This window comes from Neofelis nebulosa, chromosome 1 (assembly GCF_028018385.1).
Source record: "Neofelis nebulosa isolate mNeoNeb1 chromosome 1, mNeoNeb1.pri, whole genome shotgun sequence".
NCBI lineage: Eukaryota > Metazoa > Chordata > Mammalia > Carnivora > Felidae > Neofelis > Neofelis nebulosa.
The window spans coordinates 162,390,558-162,396,105 of record NC_080782.1 but is presented as its reverse complement, the minus strand read 5'-3'; the positions used below and the strand labels follow the sequence as shown (position 1 = coordinate 162,396,105).

The following is a 5,548-nucleotide window of genomic DNA, read 5'->3' as shown; positions in this document are numbered from 1 at the left end:
GTGGACTATTGGACAAAGACACGGCACATGGGAGACCCCGCGGCCGCTGACCCAGCCTGGCCAGGCCAACCCACACCGACCGGTCTGCAAGCGGATGGCCACGTCCGTGGGGAAGAAGGGGCGCTATCGCAGAGGCAAGAGCTACAAACTTCCTGTGCAGTTTTGCAAAGCAACGCAGTGTCTCCTGAACCCCATCGGCTTGTTTTGTTCACTCCTGTTATTTCGCTGTTTCAGTAATGAGTGTTTATCATGTGTTACACGGTGTCATCCATGACAGACTGGAAATTAGAAAAGGAAGATCAGCGGTCAAGCGGGCTGGGAGGTGGCACACAGTCACAGGGAAGCACCGCATCCCCTCCCCATTCCCCACCCCCAGGGACTGGACGACACCAACGATGAGCTGAGACACGCCTTCCTAGGGGATTAATTTTATGGCTCCCTTTTTTGGGAACGATCTCTAGGCATCAGCTTTTCTGTTCTTTTTGTTTGGTAAACTCAGGGCGTCGTGCAAACGAGCACACGCCTGCTCGCGGCCAGTCCCTCCATCCTGAGGCTCCCAGCTGGGAAACCGTCCCAGAGACGACATCAGTTGAGAAGTGATCCCAGACAGGGTCCCTGAGAGGCCACCAGAACACAGGGCCCCGTACTCTCCGAGCATTGCCGGGGTCAGCGGTGAGCACTGTCCAGTTGACAAAGAGGTTATACCCCAAGTTCCACTGTGCATTAGTGGCTCGGAACTTAGAATTCCATTTCATGGAAATAGTGTTAGAAAGCGAGCCTATCAGAGCCCACTTAACTCATAATCTAGCTGAGGCTTTAAAGAAATCTTTCTCAAAAAGTATTCCGAATCTCCCCGAAGCCTGGCCACTCCCGGCTGGTCTCTGCCTCTGGACTTGCTCTCGCCGAATCAACCTTCAGGCTGCAGTCAGAGAGACCCTGCGACAGCTCTCTGTGACCGCCCACCGCACAGCCCTGGCGGGCCCCCCGGGATCCCCGCTTTAGCCCGGCTGCTCCACCTCCCTGCCTGGTTGGTGGTTTCACCGGCTGCCCACCAGCCAGAGCACGAGGGGCCTCCCAGGGCGTGGGCCCCCTGTCCCCCACCCCTGCACCAGCAGACTCTGCTTCCCTGTGTCTGATCGCACCTGCCCATCCTTCGGGCTTGGCTGAGAAGAACGTTCCTCAAGTAGATTTTCTCAGCCCGAGGACTCTCCTCCAGGTGAGTCCCTGAATTTCCTCCCTCTCCGCCTTGAATTTCCCCATCGTAGAACCCATCCTGTGGTTCCAGCTGCCACCAGGGGCTGTCCTCTCCCTCCCTCTCTCCCTCTCTCTCTCCTCCCTCTCTCTCTCTCTTTCTCTGTCCACACATAGTCCCTGGCACACGGCAAACGCTCAGGTGAATAGAATCAAACTGACAGAGACTCAGACAAGCTGATCTTTGCCAGAGCAGAGCCATATATGTTGGGGACATCACACCATGTCACATTAAAGATGTTTAGAAGAGGAGACAGATAACTTAGCACATCGTAACATCTCTGGGGGTGTCAAGATCCCCCATGTAGGAATGAAGGTTGAATTTTTGTGGCCCAGATGGGCTGAGCTAAGATTCCCAGGTATAAGTTAGGATGTGATTTTACTTGGTCTAGACTAGCACTTTGTCCCCCGACTGTCCAGCAGGGGTGTGGGCCCGGCAGGCCTGTGCTTGGAGGGGCTCGGACAGCGGCCAAGGGTATCCTTGCAGCAAAGTTGTGGAGAGGGGTGCTTGTCTGGGTGGGAGGCTGAGCTCCATGGCCTGGAGCTCCCTCTGAAATTCTAATGACACCTGGGAATAAGGGAACCCCTTGCCCCTCCTTTGGGGGTTCCTTCTGTGCCGAGGAGGCCCTGGGACCACCCGGCAGCCACACTGGAGCTCTTCCCCAAAGAGGAGACTGAGGTCAGCATCCCCGCCAGCACGCCAGCAGGGTGGACCCTCGGATCATTTGTTCCTCGGGATGATGGTGAACTGGCCTCTTGTTTTTCTTGCGAAATTTCTGTATGTTTCCAGTTTTGAGCTGAAAGCGAAAATAAGCCTTTTGCTTTATTGTGGCTACTTCCACTCATTTATATTGTCAAAAGTCATTACTTCTTCCAATTCAAAGAGCTGTTTATCAGTTTGCTAAATAAGGTGTTGACGTGTCGTAAGTGTTAATTCGCACCAGAGAGTGATGCTCAGAGACTCACCAACAGGACTGAAAATAAGCGGGTCTCGTTGGCTTGCTGACTCAGTCACCTGCATCATTTCCAAGCAGGAGTTAAAGAAGTCCGTGCTCGCCTCCTGTAGTCTGGCCGCGAGAGCAGCTAAGCCGCCCTGGTTCGGGCAGTGCTGTGGCCGTGTGGACGTCTGTCACCCGTGTGGGTCAGGACCAAAGCCTGTTGTGTGAACACGGACACTGGAGTTCATGGAATCTTCCATTTTGTTGGAACTAGGAACACAGTCCCCACAATAGCCACACAGTTAATTTTGCTTCAAATCTTTTTTCCCTTAATTGAGTTCATTATACAAAGAGACATCTCGAATGCCTTTTGTTTTGTTTTGTTTTGTTGCAGCAATATTAGTCCAAGACTCAGGCAGCCCATTGTCTCACTTGGAACTGTCAGGAATCAAGTGGTGACGGAGGCTCTCCTTGTCCGGGCACGGTTTTTCCACCACGGAACCGAGACCCAGAGAAGTGAATCCTTTTCCAACCTCCAGGCCGCTGTGGCCGTGGATTACTGAACTTGGCAAAAGCCAGCTTCCTCTAGAGGTGGGTGTTCAGGAAACGCAGGCAAACTGTTACCAGGAGTGGATGCAGAAATAGATGTATAAACTCTTAAAGTCGCTTGAATTGCAATCCATCCAACAAGCAAGACTCTTTCACGTCAGGTTGGCCGAAGGCGTGACCTCCAGGAAGGCTCGTGCTGTCCCCCGCACGGGTGGCCAGGTTGTGCGTTGTGCCGCTCCGTGTGCGCCCAACAGCGATACGCTGTATACAGACATACGTGCACATAAAGTCCTGTTTGCCAAACTCACGGTAATTTATGTAATTATACACATAATGTATTTTAACCAAATACACAAAGAAGATCTTTATAATGCCACTTAGGGTCTAGATTTAACTTAAACCACTACTTAGTCTATCTCTCTAATAGGATACTAAAAGGGAATTTTATGACAACATTATCAGTAGCATTTTGCTGATAATTAGAATAACAATAATAATACTGAGATATTTTTTCAGTAATAATGGTGTTATTAATGAGATTTTTATGAAAGACAGACTTCTTTGGTATAATTATGAAAATTGATCTTTTGCATTTTACTTATTCACTGAAATCAGATAAGTGGCTTAACTACATGTATTATTTCTAATAAATATTCAAAAGAATGCATTTAAACAAGGCTTCTGATTCCATTCTTGCTCATATTCCTTGCATTTAAATAAAAGTGTAATTGCTCTGCTTTTTAAACTGCTAGTTTGGATTAGCTGTCTAACCTGTACAGTGTAGCTGTTTGCTGTTTGCATTTTTAATAGCTTTATTACCATTTGGTGAAGCCTTAATTTCTGGCTCCCTTGAAGAGTCCTGCCTTTAAGTCAGCACTACAATTTAACCAGCAATAATCTGTCAAGATAAGATAAAGGCCCACACCAGATGAGACGCAGTATTTTGTGGGGCTTTCTGTCATTGTTAAAGGCAAGATCCCAGTGTGTCAAAATGTAGCCTCTGAAAGTTTTCCAAACTTTGAGGCATAATTTTACAGTTCACATTTTTAATCGATGGCTCCAGAATGCATTATCTCGTTCACCGGGGAAAGCAATTAGCATCTGTGCCTTGTTACCTGTGAATATATGGGCTCAAGGACGTCAGCAAGAACATGTACTCGGGTGTGTGTGCGTGTGCCCAGTACCGCGGCTGGTCAGAGCAGAAGTCTTTGGTTGTTCAGCAATAAGGTGTGTGTTTTCTAAGAATCTGAGACGGTACAAATGTGAGGACACGCTTTGTTTTTAAAATTATGTCAGGGGCGCCTGGATGGCTCAGTCGGTTAAGCGGCCGACTTCGGCTCAGGTCACGATCTCGCGGTCCGTGAGTTCGAGCCCCGCGTCGGGCTCTGGGCTGATGGCTCAGAGCCTGGAGCCTGCTTCCGATTCTGTGTCTCCTGCTCTCTCTGACCCTCCCCCATTCATGCTCTGTCTCTCTCTGTCTCAAAAATAAATAAACGTTAAAAAAAAATTTTTTTAATAAAAAAACATAAAATTATGTCAAACATGTCCAGGTGGAGAGACTACGGTAATGACCCCCACGCACCCTTCGTCCGATCTGAGCTGCTGGCAATTCGTAGACCTCGTTCTGCCCATTGAAACCCTCACCTCCCACCCCAGCGAACCCCGAATGCCGAATGTTCTAATATGTGAGTCTTTATGTGGGGATCTTTAAAAAACAAGGAAACAGGGCGCCTGGGTGGCTCAGTCGGTTAAGCGTCCAACTCCGGCTCAGATCATGATCTCACAGTTCATGAGTTCGAACCCCAAATCTGCTGATAGCACAGAGCTTGCTTCAGGTCTTTTGTCCCCCTCTCTCTCTCTCTGCCCCTCTCTGGCTTCTACCCTCTCTCTCTCAAAAATAAACATTAAAAAAATCATGATTGTGTACACAGTCACAACTAAAAAAAATCAACAATAATCCCTTAAGGTCATAAGATACCAGTTTAAAATTATTTTTTTTACGTTTATTTATTTATTTTTTTTTTTTTAATTTTTTTTTCAACGTTTATTTATTTTTGGGACAGAGACAGAGCATGAACGGGGGAGGGACAGAGAGAGAGGGAGACACAGAATCGGAAACAGGCTCCAGGCTCTGAGCCATCAGCCCAGAGCCTGACGCGGGGCTCGAACTCACGGACCGTGAGATCGTGACCTGGCTGAAGTCGGACGCTTAACCGACTGCGCCACCCAGGCGCCCCATGTTTATTTATTTTTGAGACAGAGAGAGAGCATGAACGGGGGAGGGTCAGAGAGAGAGGGAGACACAGAATCTGAAACAGGCTCCAGGCTCTGAGCTGTCAGCACAGAGCCCGATGTGGGGCTCGAACTCACGGACTGCGAGATCATGACCTGAGCCGAAGTCGGATGCCCAACAGACTGAGCCACCCAGGCGCCCCAAGATACCAGCTTAAATTCTGCAGTGTCTCACTTATGTATGTCACAGATAAATATATTTTCTCAGTATTTTAAGAAGATTCACTTTAGGGATCCTGGGTGGCTCAGTCGGTTAAGCGTCCGACTTTAGATTTTGGCTTGGGTCATGATCTTGCGTTTTGTGGGTGCAAGCCCTGTGCCGGGCTCTGTGCTGACAGCACGGAGCCTGCTTGGGATTCTCTTTCTCTTACTCTCTCTCTGCCCCTGCTTGCCCTATCTGTCTCTCTCAAAATTAATAAATAAGCTTAAAAAGAAGACTCCCTTGAGCCAGGATCAAATAAGGCTCCTGCACCGTGACTGGTTGAAACGCTTGCTGAGCCATTCTCGATAGATGCATC

General features: G+C 48.8%; 1 long non-coding RNA gene across 1 annotated transcript; it reads left to right on the top strand.

Annotated features, from left to right (window-relative positions):
- Positions 1–547: 547 nt before the first annotated feature.
- LOC131495077 (uncharacterized) lies at positions 548–4,390 on the top strand. The gene is made up of 3 exons (XR_009253764.1): positions 548–1,216; positions 2,584–2,780; positions 4,289–4,390. It is a non-coding gene; the product is annotated as an uncharacterized LOC131495077 (long non-coding RNA).
- Positions 4,391–5,548: the final 1,158 nt, after the last annotated feature.